At 38.1% G+C, this 15570-nt stretch overlaps 1 pseudogene across 1 annotated transcript in view; it reads left to right on the plus strand.

Annotated features, from left to right (window-relative positions):
* Positions 1–15570, plus strand: part of LOC149037981 (uncharacterized) — a 95768-nt pseudogene that overhangs the window by 5695 nt on the left and 74503 nt on the right. The window contains exons 2-3 of the transcript XR_016180786.1: positions 784–869; positions 6725–6809. The product of XR_016180786.1 is annotated as an uncharacterized LOC149037981 (transcript). The remainder of the gene's footprint in view (positions 1–783; positions 870–6724; positions 6810–15570) is intronic.

The following is a 15570-nucleotide window of genomic DNA, read 5'->3' on the forward strand; positions in this document are numbered from 1 at the left end:
ATAAGATGTTCCATTATTTGACAGTGCTCATTCAGATAACATACCTGAGGGTAGAGTACATTTACAACAGACGTAAAATTTGGACTGGACTATTTTTTGGACTATTTTTTTGGACCATTTTTTGGACCATTTTAAAGGGTGGAGCACACCATTAGTATTGAGGGAGGGGTGGGATGAAGTCTATCAGTGCTGAGGGAAGGGGGGAGACAGAGTGTTATTACCCAGGGAGGGGCGAAAGACGGACTATTACTACGCAGGGAGGGGTGGGAGGTGGTTGTAATAGTAAACACTACTGGTTTAATTGGTTTTTCATATTTTATTCTATGCCTTTACAACAAGATAAGACATTTTGTTGAGAAGTCATCAGTCATATTATGCATTTGGTTAAAGTTTGGAATAAAAAAATTCTTAAAGTCTAAGCTGCACTGCTAAGGTGAAATACATACACAGATAGCAATCTTTATGTACCAGGCCTTATTATTACTCCAAGATCCACTGATGTTAAAAGGACAAAAAGAAGTAGTAGTGTAACATATATATGTACTAATAAATTTGGCTATTCTTAAACAGATGTCTGTGCATGTTGAGAGTTGCACTTAAGTTAATGAGATTGATTTTAGTCTTGTGATAGGCATCATGAAACTGTCCCCCACTCCACTTTAGCGCAAGCAATTATTATTCTTTAAAATGAGAAGTGATCTGTTAACTAAAAAAAACTAGAAGAAAAAATCCAAACTCTGTGACCTCATCAGTTTTAACTAAAAATAACTGTGTTTTTTTTAGCGAGCACGAGTCGAACGTGGGTCGAACCAGAAACGCACGAGGCGTGGAGGGACTTCGCTACACAGCAGTGGTTACAGGGAGTTGAGGTAATCAGATGTTACTTATTACTAATGTTGTACAGACGCAAAATATGTGACTCCCAAGCACCAAAAAAAAAATAATAACAAAAGTGGAGCCTGAAGAATAACAATTCTTGCATTACAGAGGATCAAGAGTGGGGTATAGTTTCATGATTCCTATCATTTACACACAGTTATTTTTAGTTACCATATCACTTCTCATTTTAACGAGTTATAACCAAACCAGAACGCTATCAGTCACACATGGCCACAGACCTTTTCATATTATCTTTAAACCAGGCTTTTAATTGTCTGCTCTAGATGTAAGATTGAGGAAAGTAATTGTTATTTCTGTCAAGACAAAGTCAGGGAATTTTAAAGAGCAGGCGTGTTTGTGAGTTGTCTAGTCTGATTTTTTTAAACATCTTTCAAACAAGCAGAAGTAAGCGTTAAGTGAGCGCTAAGGACGGAAAAAAGTCGTTCCTACTCTGTCGCGTGTTTTGAAGAGCATTCTTCGGGGTGGCAATGTTTATTACAGAACGGAAATTTAACAATGATCAGTGTTTTGTTTGTGTATTGTCCAGATTATAAGGGAAATTTTCCTTGTTAAGGTGTGTTTGACCTGTAAACATGACGCCACATGAGAACAATCAACTCTTCATTGCATAAGTATTTCAAATTTCCGTGTGGTGTGAATAACAAGTCTGAACATCTCAACCAGTCTCTAGATAAATTTCGAGTCGCAGTCTCGCAGTTCATTCAATAATTATTAAGATAATCAGTTTGTGCGTCTGCCATCAAAATTTTTTTTGCTCTAACTTGAATTTTAAGGTAGGTGAGTAACAGTTTTTCCAACTAAACCTTTTTTTGTTCATTATGAGAAAATACGCATTCATTTGCGTGGGAAGACGAACAATTGCGTGACGTTATGTTCCAGCTACAAAAAACGATCATTTGCGCGTAAATCAGGTTCCATAACGATTTTTTATTTTAATCAACAATCAATAGCAGTTTTGGGCATTCTTATGCATCAATCATCATTCAAAAGGGAAAATATACTTTCATTTGAGGTTACCTTCGAGTCATTGACGCCGTATTGAATGCCAGTGGAGAAAATACACAAACATTACAGTGCAGAAACCATTCATTAATATTTTTATCACACTGTTTGCAATTTAACAGCATTCCTGGACGACATTTGTGTAAGTAGGACAATCACCAAAGCGCTTATACGAACAACTCAGTGGTTTTGTATTCAATATGCAAGTATCGATTTTCAATTGAAAACCTCTTTTGCCTGACTTTACAATGTCAGTAAATTTCGTTCAGTTCATTCGCCTCGTGAACGTCTTCTAGCCGCTAACAAAATGCCACAAAGAAGCCAAATACCACTCGAACAAAAGCGTACTTTCAATGCGCAAAAAAAAGGCCAAAGAAGACTCGGTAGGCGCTGAGGTTGATCATTCCTAACTTTAAATGCAGCTATCAACCGGAAAATACAAGAAAAGGTTCGTCATAGGTACTAAGGGTAACTGACGGCAAAATTTCCCCCTTTTTTTGTCCCTATAAATTCCTCTTAGATTAAAGAACCCTAAATGAGCAAATAAACGATATATTGGAAAAAACAAATTTTCTACTGATTTTTTTTGCCGCTTAATCAACGGCCATTTTGAAAACGTTCCGATCAAGGTCGCGTGAAATGATACGCCCTCGATGTCCAGCTGCTACCGAACAGAAAAAGAAAAGATTTTATTCCATATTGGTACCAGCCACCATTTAGAGACTGAAATACAAAGTGAAGAATACAATACACTTCTCTAAAAAGGTTGAATTATCGAAACGCGACGGATCGCGTATCTGTATTCAGAGCCACAGATAAATTGCATGTCATGCCAAACAGCGGTAAAAAAAGATTATATTATTTTTTCCTCTTGACCATTGTCGAGTCTGTTACTTAAAGAAATATTTTTTAGTCCAAGCCGAGAAGCATTTAACTTAAGATTTTGTCCGGTGTACATCACTGTGACCACAGGCCCATCGGTTCTGGGGTGAGCGTGACATAAGCACTAAGTGTTGTCACGAATTTCGGGAGGTTTTGATCTGGCTTCGTGAACGAAGCTCTTCTTCTACGCTCCGGAAATGTACAAGATGGATTCTTTCTTTATATTTTTTTAACGGAGACCAGCGAGCAGCACAAAGAAAGACTTTTTGGTATTGTAACTTTTTGTCTACTTCTTCCTACGCTTCCTGAGACTTCTGCAGGGACGATTACTACTAACATTAAACAGCATATGTAGCACATACGTGTCCCTAAGTATGACTTCCAAGGTCTTGTTATAAGCGCCATAAGCGAGCGTTGTTTCGCATTTGCGACCGGAAAACATGATGAAATAAATCTTGTCTGCATGGTTACTCGTTTCAAAAAAGTACTAGTGTCAGCTGAGTGAACAGTAGGTCATTCAAGCGCGCTTATCGTAAATTAACAAGCCGACAGGCAAATGTCGTGAGACTGCCTAGCACCCACAGTATAAAACGCAGAGTCTTGGTTGAAAAAAAACAAAAAAACCAACCGATTCAGCGGCCTCATAGCCCTATCATTATTTTCACCAACCACAGAGGCGTCAAAATCCAAATAGTCAGAACTGATATCGAACTGCTCTCACTTAAACTACTATCCGCCATATTTATTTTGCTAAGTGTACATACCTATCAGATCAAATTCAAATTCGAAGCGTATGTGGCGGATGACTTACGAAGCCGCATTTAAGACAGTTTTCTGAGCGAAAAAAGGCACGAAGAGGCGTTCGAAGTACCCTGTGTCTATTTCAAAATGTTAACTGAGGCCTTTAGACAGTATTCCGAAAAAGTTACTTTTAGCCCTCAGTTAAAAAGGATCAAGAGTAGGGTACAGTTTCAGGATGCCTATCATCTACACACAGTGATATTTAGTTACCATATCATTTCTCATCTTAAAGAATAACTAGACCCTGTGAGCAGGGTAACTGGGATACCTGGATGGTACTGGATCCTTGGAATCAATTGTAGTGATACTATGGGTGTCGGACTAGTATACTGAAATAGTGAGCTCAAGTCTGGCCAAGGGCATACACCTATTTCAAAACAGAGGCATGCTCTGCATGCAAGAGTTATTTTTTGTAGGGTGGGTGGATTACTTGAAACATTGTTAGTGGTCTACATTCTTACAAAAGGAAAGAAGAGTATTAACGCGGAAAAGAACGAAAATGTCGAATTACCTCGCACACAGGTATTTTGTGGTAAATTATGTGTGTTGCGCGAATAAATGTCACCAAAAATAAACTGTATTGGTGCCACGGTCGAACGTAATATAATTTCAAGCCTTCAATATAGTCTTCTTACTTTGCGCGCGAGTTGGTTAGTGTGATGTCTGTACAGATTTTACCAACTTAATAAAAGTAGATGACGTGAATAACAGTAATGGTACTGAGCAAGCTTAAAACGGCAGAAATCGCCAGAAACTACAACGGATACACAGGGTATAAGTAATTTTTATTGATTTTATGAGAAAAATGTTTATATTTCGAAATATTTATCGTTGTAAATCGACCATATTTAGTTCCCTGTACTATTGTTCAAATGTTCAACAGTTCCTCTCGTAACTTAATACCGAGTCACACAACGCGTGACGCGTTCATGAATTTATCGTTGGCTTTTTCTCGAGGCGTGAGCTTGGGCCGCTTGTGACAAGACAATTGCGTAAACAATACTTGACATAACAACATTATACACAAAAAACACAGGATTTTGGATCGTGTATTTATTAAAAAAGAATATCCATACAACTACAACGAAAACAAACATAAGATTCACCTTTCTGGTCGTGAAATTAATACCATTCACACTGTTATCGTAGCTACGTTCCCTGGCATCAAGTGAATCCAACATGCCGTCTTTCTTCACTATCAGTTTGCATCTATTAGAGTTTTGTTCTTTAGTCTCACGGTAAGAGTGTTGTTCAACAGATTGCATAGAGTATATGCAGTTTGGTTTCAGATTTTGCTTTTTACAACAAGTGTACGTTTTTCAACTAAGACATTGGCATACTTGGCATACAAGGCATTCAAGGCTTTCATGGCTTTCAAGCGTTGGCTACTCAATCAGTTCGACAATTACCGCTCAATAACATCTTTTAGCGTGGATTGGCCGCGAACAATACGACTTGTCTATGCTTCTGTAAGTATTTTGAGCGTTTGCGCCGTGACACTCCGGGTGATCGTAATCTAAATACGTTGAAATATAAAACGACTGACAAAAGAGTTTTATACGTCAAATACGTATACGTTTTATACGTCCCGTGGTTCGTCATGTGACCCGGCCCTGTCCGTGCATGACAACGTTAATCATCATCAAGATAACATGCGTGATCAGCATGTGAACACCTCATTGGATCACAGTCAGTTGTCATGATGTTGAGGGCCCAACGACCTCTGGGTACTATTGCGCAATTTTTCCATTTTGTGGCGGAGGGAAAAAAAAAAAAAAAAAAAAAAAAAAGACGACAAAAAAACAAAGGCATTTTATGACTGGGCTACCACAGGTATCCCAGTAATAACCAATCCAAATTGCTATCAGTCACACAACCTTTTCAGATTATATTTAAAGCAGGTTTTCAATTGTCCGCTCTAGATTTGATGTAAGATTAAGGAAAGTAATTGTTATTTCTGTCAAGAGTAAGTCTAGGAATTTTGAAGAGCATGCAGGCGTGTTTTATGAGTCGTCTCGTCTCGTGTTTATTTCAAAACGGAAATTGAACAATGCTGAGTGTACTGTCCAGATTAAAAGGGAAATTTCCCTTGCTAAGGCGTGTTTGACCTGTAAATATCACGCCACATTTCTCGAGAACCATGAACTCTCGAGAGCGGCGTTTCAATCGAGTAAATACGACAAACACACACACAACTCACAATTTGTCCAGTCGCTCTGAAGAAGGGCTAATGCTCGGAGCGTCAGCTTTGAAGCTATTGATGGTGGCCGATTTACGTTATCAACTTAGTTAATAACACTAAAAGACCATATAAAAGTCAAATTGACCATTAAGATGTCCCATTATTTGACAGTGCTCATTCAGATAACATACCTGTGGGCAGAGTACATTTACAACAGACATAGGGTAAAATTTAAACTGGACTATTTTTTTGACCATTTTTTTTTACCATTTTTTTGGGACCATTTTAAAGGGGGGAGCACACCATTAGTATTGAGGAAGGGGTGGGATGAAGTCTATCTGTGCTGAGGGAAGGGGGGGAGACAGAGTGTTATTACCCAGGGAGGGGCGAGAGACGGACTATTACTACGCAGAGAGGGGTGGGAGGTGGTTGTAATAGTAAACACTACTGGTTTAATTGGTTTTTCATATTTTACCCTATGCCTTTACAACAAGATAAGACATTTTGTTAAGAAGTGATCAGTCATATTATGCATTTGGTTAAAGTTTGAAATAAAAAGATTCTTAAAGTCTAAGCTGCACTGCTAAGGTGAAATATTTATGGAAACAGCAATCTTTATGTACCAGGCCTTATAATTACTCCTAGATCCACTGATGTAAAAAGGGAAAAAGAAGTAGTAGTGTAACATATATATGTACTAATAAATTTGGCTAAGACTTTGAAAATGTTCTTAAACAGATAGTTGTGCATGTTGAGAGTTGCACTTCAGTTAATGAGACTCATTTCAGTCTTGTGATAGGCATCGTAAAACTGTGCCCCACTCCTGATCCACTTTAGCGCAAGCAATTATTATTCTTTAAAATGAGAAGTGATCTGGCAACAAAAAAAACTAGAAGAAAGAAATCCAAACCTTATGACCTCGTCAGTTTTAACTAAAATAACTGTGTGTTTTTGTAGCGAGCACGAGCCGAACGTGGTCCAACCAGAAACGCGCAAGGCGTGGAGGGACTTGGCTACACAACAGTGGTTACGGGGAGTTGAGGTAATCAAATGTTTAGACTATATTACTAATGTTGTACAGATGTAAAATATGTGACTCCCAAGCACCAAAAAATAAAGTGGAGCGTGAAGAATAATAATTGCTTGCATTAAAGAGGATCAAGAATGGGGTACAGTTTCACGGTGCCTATCATTTGCACACAGTTATTTTTAGTTACCATATCACTTGTCATTTTAACGAATACTAACCAATCCATGATATTATCAGTCATAGATGGCTACAGACCTTTTCATATTATATTTAAACCAGGCTTTTAATTATCATCTCTAGATGCAAGACTGAGGAAAGTAATTGTTATTTCTGACAAGACTAAGTCGGGGAATTTTAAAGAGCAGGCGTGTTTGTGAGTCGTCTGGTCTGATTTTTTTAAAAATCTTTCAAGCAAGCAGAAGTAAGCGTTAGATGAGCCCTAAGGACGGAAAAAAGTCGTTCCTACTCTATCGCGTGTTTTGAAGAGCATTCTTCAGGGTGGCAATGTTTATTTCAGAACAGAAATTTAACAATGCTCAGTGTATTGTCCAGATTATAAGGGAAATGTCCCTTGTTAAGGTGTGTTTGACCTGTAAACATCACGCCACATGAGAACAATCAACTCTTCATTGCATAGGTATTTCAAATTTCCGTGTGGTGTGAATAACAAGTCATTACATCTCAACCAGTCTCTAGATAAATTTCGAGTCGCTGTCTCGCAGTTCATCCATTAATTGTTAAGATAATCAGTTTGTGCGTCTGCCATCAAGATATTTCTCACTCTAACTTGAATTTCAAGGTAGGTGAGTAACAGTTTTTCCAAATAAACCTTTTGTTGTTCATTATGAGAAAATACGCATTCATTTGCGTGAAAAGACGAACAACTGCGTGAAGTTATATTCCAGCTACAAAAAACGATAATTTGCGCGTAAATCAGGTTCCACAACGATTTTTTTATTTTTATCAACATTCAATAGCAATTTTGGGCATTCTTATGCATCAGTTATCATTCAAAAGGGAAAATATACTTTCATTTGCGGTTACCTTCGAGTCATTGACGCCATATTGAATGCCAGTGGAGAAAATACACAAACAATATTTTTTATTATATTTTTACCACATTGTTTGCAATTCAACAGCATTCCCGGACGACATTACTGTGAATAGGACAATCATTAAAGCGCTTCTACGAACAACTGAGTGGTTTTGTATTCAATATGCAAGTATTGATTTTCAATTGTAAACCTCTTTTACCTGACTTTACAATGTCAGTAAATTTCGTTCAGTTCATTCGCTTCGTGAACGTCTTCTGGCCGTTAACAAAATGCCACAAAGAATCCAAATACCACTCGAACAAAATCGTACTTTCAATGCGCAAAAAAGTGGCCAAAGAGGACTCGCTAGGCGCTAAGGTTGGTTATTTAGAACTTTAAATGCAACTATCAACCAGAAAATACAAGAAAAAGTTCGTGTCATAGGTACTTTAAAAGGTAACTGACGGCAAAATTTCCCCCTTTTTTTGTCCCTATAAATTCCTCTTTGGTTAAAGAGTCCTAAATGAGCAAATAAACGATATATTGGAAAAACCAACTTTTCTACCGATTTTTTTTTTGACGCTTAATCAACGGCCATTTTGAAAACGTTCCGATCAAGATCGTGTGAAATGATACGCCCTCGATGTCCAGCTGCTACCGAACAGAAAAAGAAAAGATTTTATTCCATTTTGGTACAAGCCACCATTTAGAGACTTTAATACAAAGTGAAGAACAATATACTCTTCTCTAAAAAGGTTGAATTATCGAAACGCGACGGATCGCGTATCTGCATTCAGAGCCACAGATAAATTGCATGCCATGCCAAACAGCGGTAAAAAAAATATTATTTTTTGCTCTTGACCATTATCGAGTCTGTTATTTAAAGAAATATTTTTTAAGTCCAAGCCGAAAAGCATTTAACTTAAGATTTTTTCCGGTGTACATCACTGTGACCTCAAGCCCATCGGTTCTGGAGTGAGCGTGACATAAGCACAAAGTGTTGTCACGAATTTCGGGAGGTTTTTGTCTGGTTTCGTGAACGAAACACCTCTTCCACGTTTGGCAATTGTACAAGATGGATTCTTTTTTTATCTTTTTTTTAACGGAGACTTGTGAGCAGCACAAAGAAAGTCTTTTTGGTATTATAACTTTTTGTTTATTTTTTCCGACGCGTTTCGTCTCTGGCTGAGACTTCTGCAGGAACGATTACAACTAACATTGAACAGTATATAAAGCGCATTCGTGTCCCTAAGAATGACTTCCAGTGGAAGTGAATGATAACAGAAACATGCTGTAAACCGACGTTACAAGAAACGTCTCGTTATGAGCGCCACACTCGAGCGTTATTTCGAATTTGCGACCTTGTCTGCCAGGTTGCTTGTTTCAAAAAAGTACTATTGTCAGCTGAGTGAGCAGTAAATTACTCACGCCCGCTTATCGTAAATAAAACAAGCCGACAGTCTGAGAGAGGAAACCATTAAGGCACATGTCATGAGACTGCCCAGCACCCACATTATAAAACGCAGTGTCTTGTTTAAAAAACGAACCGATTCAGCGATACAATCGCGCGACAGAAGTAACACGCACGAAATGTTCCTCAAGTTACGACCTGGGCTCAGTTGATCGGAGGCCGATTAGCACTAATTCAAGGTTAAATTGTAATCTGGGTTTCTTTATTTCTTTATTCAAAACTATTTTTGGAACAATTTTCTTTTTTCTTTTTAGGGCATCAAATAGTCATATTCTAGACAAAAAAAAATTCGACTAAACTTTTTTTTAAAGCTTTCAGATCTGAAATCAGATTTCACACTAAACCTGGGTTATCTTCACCCAGCTTTGAACGACCCGGCCCTAAACTTTAAAAAAAAAAGAAAAAAAAATATCTATATATATATATATATATATATATATATATATATATATATATATATATTTATATATTTATATATTCATGCTCAAGTTATTCAGAACTGTACCACTCATAGCCCCACTGACATTTATAATATGAACGGAAAACAACAGGATTTCAAGCGAAGAAAACGAAAACCAGGAAAGCGCTGTGTAGTGATGTTTATAGCATCCGTCGCCAGTTTCCAGCTGATGAAAGTGTGCGGCGAAAATGGATTGCATTTGTTAGAACAAAAAGAGAACCTAATGATTGGACACCAGGTTCGGGTCACATTTGCAGCGACCATTTCTCAGTTAACAACTACGAAGGAAAAAAAGTAGAAAAATAGCTGGATTTTAACTCTAAGCTGGTATTATAATAAAGTTCGGATATAACGCGTGCTGTCATTGATTAAAAGAGCGTGCTTAATGAGAGTATAGAGTATGGAACTAAGCTAAACCTGTCACGCCATCTGCCAAATCGTACTATGTCCGACCTTTTCCGGAACTTCTTTGTTGCTTTTCTTTCGTTGATTGAAAGTGAAATTTCGGAACAAGCGAGCAAAGGTTTGCAAAAATGCCAGGCGCAGTAATTTACGTTATTGTAACGTGAGCAGAAACAAAAATCCTCAAAGATCAAACAAAATGGACAGTCCGAGTTTTAAAAGTTTTCACGCTCAGTTAGATTGCAAGTTTAAGTACGGTAATAAAAATCAAACACAGCTAACACTTGTATAGTTTATAAAGTTTCGTGTCCAAAAACAAAACAGAAAAAAACAGGAATGATGAAAAATATAACCTGGCATAACTGTTAAAATACATACTTATCATGATGGTGTCAGAGCGACTACGATCATGCTGAGGTCTAACGCGGGTAGCTCATCATGGCGATCTTCGGTCATCGCAGAAACCTTGAAGAGTTACAACAACAGATCGAACTAGCAAACAAGTTACAAGGGCAGAGAGACAGGTGATCTGTAATTTCCTCATGAAGAGAACTTCACAGAACTTTGTGGGGACTATAGCTCAATTGTCTTAAGGATTAAATAAATATACTGTGCAGTTTTGGTAATTCACAACTGAAGCGAAGATAAAAGATCTATATACGACAGAAAATTCTTTAAAATAAGCTTGCAAGACGTTGTTCCAGTCACCTGCTATGGTCACGTTACCAAACGATTTGGAGTAAAAATTATTGTTTGTGTGATTTGCTGAGGTCTTCAGTTTACATCGTCACTACTAACTAACAGCCTGGCTTAAGTTATTGGTTCTTTCACTTGGATCTAAGAATAGAGGTGATTTGCGTTCTCGAAGATAGCGTGTAAAACAGATGGATCTTTTCTTCTTGAGTTTTTCAGGCGAGCACGAGCCGAGCGCGGGTCGAACCAGACACGCACGTGCTGTGGAGCGTGAAAAAAAATTGGTTTTACTCTATGGCGCGTTTCGCCTACTTCTGCTTGCTTGAAAGATGAAAAACCAAAAAACAGACTAGACAACTCAAAAAACACGCCTGTTCTAGATGTAAGATTGAAGACTGTGATTGTTGTTTCTCTCAAGATTAAGTCAAGGAATTTTTAAGAGCATTGTTCAGGGTGGCCATGCTGAGTGGTTACCGGTCACCTCGCCACCAAGCAGACTCGCCACCAGCGAACTCGCCACCAAGGAACGATCTCGCCACCAACGTACTCGCCACCAAGCGAAGTCTTCTCGCCACCAACCACCAATAAAGAGATAAACTAGAATAAAGTAGTCGAGGAGAGTAGGATGTTCGAACGAGCACAATTCAAATCGGCCGATACGTTTGTGCGCTTGTCGGTATTTAAATTATGACCTTCAGCGACGTGTTAGATGTGTTCCGTTCCTAACTCATTGACATCGAAACGTATCGTGTTTGTCTTTTGCACGTAAGCGAGGAGAAATTGCAAAACTCGATGCGAGGAATAAAAACTTACTTGAGAAAAAATTAAACTTCATGGGAAGAAATAAGTGATGAAATGAAACTCGATAGCAGTTGTATTAAAACTAAACTTATCGGTTTCGAACGTGCTTTCGACAACATACGTTTATAAAGTTTGAGTACAGACTTATCAGCCGAACATCCTACTGTCCTCGACTAATCTCTTTATTGGTGGTTGGTGGCGAGAAGACTTCGCTTGGTGGCGAGTATGTTGGTGGCGAGATCGTTCCTTGGTGGCGAGTTCGCTGGTGGCGAGTCTGCTTGGTGGCGAGGTGACTGGATACCTGCTGAGTGTATTTTCCAGATTAAAAGGGAAATTTCCCTTGCTAAGATGTGTTTGACCTGTAAACATCACTCCACATTTTAGCATATGCAATGAAGAGTTCACTGTTCTCAAGAAATGTTTTGACTTGGAAAATGTACATGTGGATTTAAAATCTCCGTATGATTTAAATAACAAGTCATAACACATCAACCAGTCTCTGGATAAATTTCGAGTTGCAGTCTTGCAGTTAGTCTAATAATCATTAAGATAATAGTTTGTGCGTCTGCCATCATGATAAAACTCGCCTAACTTGAATTTCAAGGTAGGTGAGCGACAGTTTTTTTCAATTATTAACGAAATAAAACGACAGACAGTATCGATGAAGGTCTAAGAAACTCTAAACTTTGTTAGATGTGGCAAAACACTCATTTTCTGATCACTTCTGTCTTTAACAAGATTTTACGTTTAGTAGTCATCATCTTACGTACAGAGAATGCAAAGCTTTTCCCTTGCTGCAGTAAAATTTCAATTTTAATCTATTCTTTATGTTACTCACCGTAACTGACAAAAACAGTGGTTAATAGACAAAAGACAAGGACCTTCCATATCGTCTCTTGTCTAGCTAAGGCATGCTTCTGTAACAGTGAGATCACGCGGTCATCTTGTCGTGCCTTTTGGCTACAGAAAAATATAAGTTGCCGAGTCCTGTTGAAGGTGAAGATGTATAGCGAATGTAAGTCAAATTTTTTGTCGAATGTGAATCATATTATTCAAATTTATTTCTAAACGACGAAATGAAAATTGTGCAAATTTACTTCGGTTATAAACGAAGCATTTTCAGTCTGACAGCCTGGCACAAGTTACTGGTTCTTTCACTTTGATCTAAGAATAGTGGTGATTTGCGTTCTCGAAGAGAGCGTGTAAAACGACATATAAAATATGGACTGGACCACTGGACCCTTGGACTATTTTTGGACTATTTTGGAATCATTTTTTGGACCATTTTTTTAGCTTTTTCTTGACCATTTTTCGGACCATTTTATAGGTGGTTAGTACCTAGGAAGGGGTGGGATGCAGTGTATCAGTACTGAAGAAGGGATGGTAGCCAGACTGTTGTTACTGAGGGAGGGGTAAAGGACGAAGTATCAATATGCAGGGAGGGGTGGGAGGTTCATGTATTAGTAACTGCCACTGATTTATGGAGTGTTTATTGCATCATACATATTATTTTCGACTTTCGCGTTTCTTTAATTTTTCGTCATGCGAATGCGAAACTGGCACCTGAACACTGGACTATAATTTTCATTGAAAATATCGCCAATTCCTGTTTTCGATCCTCCACTGTTAAGTCATGCGTGTGCCTGTTAAGTCGACTTGTGCCAGTGCTAAATGATACTCACAGGTTAGCATGAATCATCTTTCAGTTGCCTCACGTTTCCCTTTTTGTGTGTGACGAAAAAAGCGAAGAAAAAGAATGATGTAACTATAAATGGTTTCACAACACGGGGTTTAATCCAGCTGTCAGTGAAACTCTCCTTACATATCCAAGCTCCAGACAATAAAATTTCCCCGATCAGAATCGGTCACATTTACTGACTTCTACGTTTTGCCGACGGTAAATATCGGCAAGCAACAGTAGCCACTATAGTTCTACTTAGCAGTTTTCGTGGGTTTTTGCGGAAGAAGTGATTGGCAGCGGCCCAAGCAAATTGAAAAACAAACCTAAGGGAATCGCGAGGAATACCTGGTCGCGATTTCCGGTGTCGATGATTAACTCCTTGTTTGCGAAACAGATGAGTAGTAACTTTATTTTATTTATTTCAGAATGATAATATACATGATTGAAACACAATATAAATATTAGCTATATACACACATTTCGATCCAATAAATCTATGAAATAGGGCAATAAATATTTTTATTTCATTATTAATTCTTTTTTTTTTACTATTCGCTACTATTCGTCCCTTTTCGTCACTATTCGTCAGCATTCGCCACTATTCGCCACTATTCGTCACTATTCGTCAGCATTCGTCACTATTTGTCACCATTCGTCACTATTCGTCACTATTCGTCACTATTCGCGACTATTTGCAATATTCGGTAACTATTCGTCACTATTCGCGACTATTTGCACTAGTCGGTCACTATTCGTCACTATTCGCGTCTATTTGCACTATTCGGGTTACATTGCAAGTACAGCAGTGTTTTTGCTGAGTTAAGGGTTAAGGAACGGAAATTCCGTGATCTCGTCCGATAAGATCAAAGGAAGATACATTAATTTTGTAATTACATAAAGTGTACACAAAGGGAAATGTGAAGCAACTGATATGGTGCACATGTCGACTCAAAAGGCACACGCATAACTCAACAGTGGAGGATTGTAAAAGCGATATTTTCAATAAAAATTAAAGTCCTGGGCTGAGTTGTTCAAAGCTGGTTTAAGATAACCCAGGGTTAGTGTCAAATTTGATTTCAGATCTGAAAGCTTTGAGAGAAAATCCACATCAATTATTTTTGTCAACAAGTTGATAATTGGCTGCTCTAAAAAGAAGGAGGAAAATTGTCCTAAAAAGGCTTTTGAACGAAGAAAGAAAGAAACCTGGATTAAAGTTTAACCCTAGGTTAGCACTAATCGGCCTTTGAACAACTGGGCCCAGTGCTAAAGTGGCAAAAAAATGAAGTAACGCCGCGGCCCAGCGCAAAAATTTTGACATACAAAAAGTCTGTCGAAAAACCGATTAAAATAATTTGTACGATCGAGTAAAAGTTCCATTAACCAGAAGAGTTTACTATTACAACCACCTCCCACCCCTCCCCGCGTAGTAATAGTCCCTTTCTCACCCCTACCTCAGTAACAATACTGCCTCCCACCCCTCCCTCAGTACTGATATACTGCATCCCACCCCTCCCTGAGTGCCGATGCTGTGCTTCCCTCCCCCCCGACAAAATGGTCCAAAAAAATGGTTCAATAAATGGTCCAAAAAATTAGTCCAAAAAATCGTCCAATCCATATTTTACCATAAAAAAAAAAGTCGTTCCTACTCTAGGTGTTTCTTTCATAGCACTCACCTAACGCTCATTTCTGCTTGCTTGAAAGATGCAAAAAATAAGACGACTCAAAAAACACGTCTGTTTTAGATGTAGGATTGAAGAAAGTAATTGTTATTTATGTCTAAAACTAAGTCAGGGAATTTTGAAGAGCATTGTTCAGGGTGGCCATGTTTATTTCGAAACGGAAATTGAACAATACTAACTGTATTATCCAGATTAAAAGGGAAATTTCCCTTGCCAAGAGGTGTTTGACCTGTAAACGTCATTCAACATTTCTGGAGAACAATGAACTCAACATTGCTTGGCCTTTTTGCAAATTAAGGGTTAAAAATTTCCGTGTGGTATGAATAGCAAATCATAACACCTCAACTAGTCTCCGACTAAATTTTGAGTTACAGTCTTGCAGTCCGTCCAATAATCATTAAGATAATCGGTTTGTACGTCTACCATCATAATATTTCTCGCTCTAACTTAAATCTGAAGGTACGTAAGTAACAGTTTTTTCAACTATGAATGGAATGAAACAACAACAGAAAACATCTATTGAGGTCTATGAAACTCCAAACTTTGTTAGAC

This window comes from Pocillopora damicornis, chromosome 11 (genome assembly GCF_964200805.1).
Source record: "Pocillopora damicornis chromosome 11, jaPocDami1.2, whole genome shotgun sequence".
NCBI classification, from domain to species: domain Eukaryota; kingdom Metazoa; phylum Cnidaria; class Anthozoa; order Scleractinia; family Pocilloporidae; genus Pocillopora; species Pocillopora damicornis.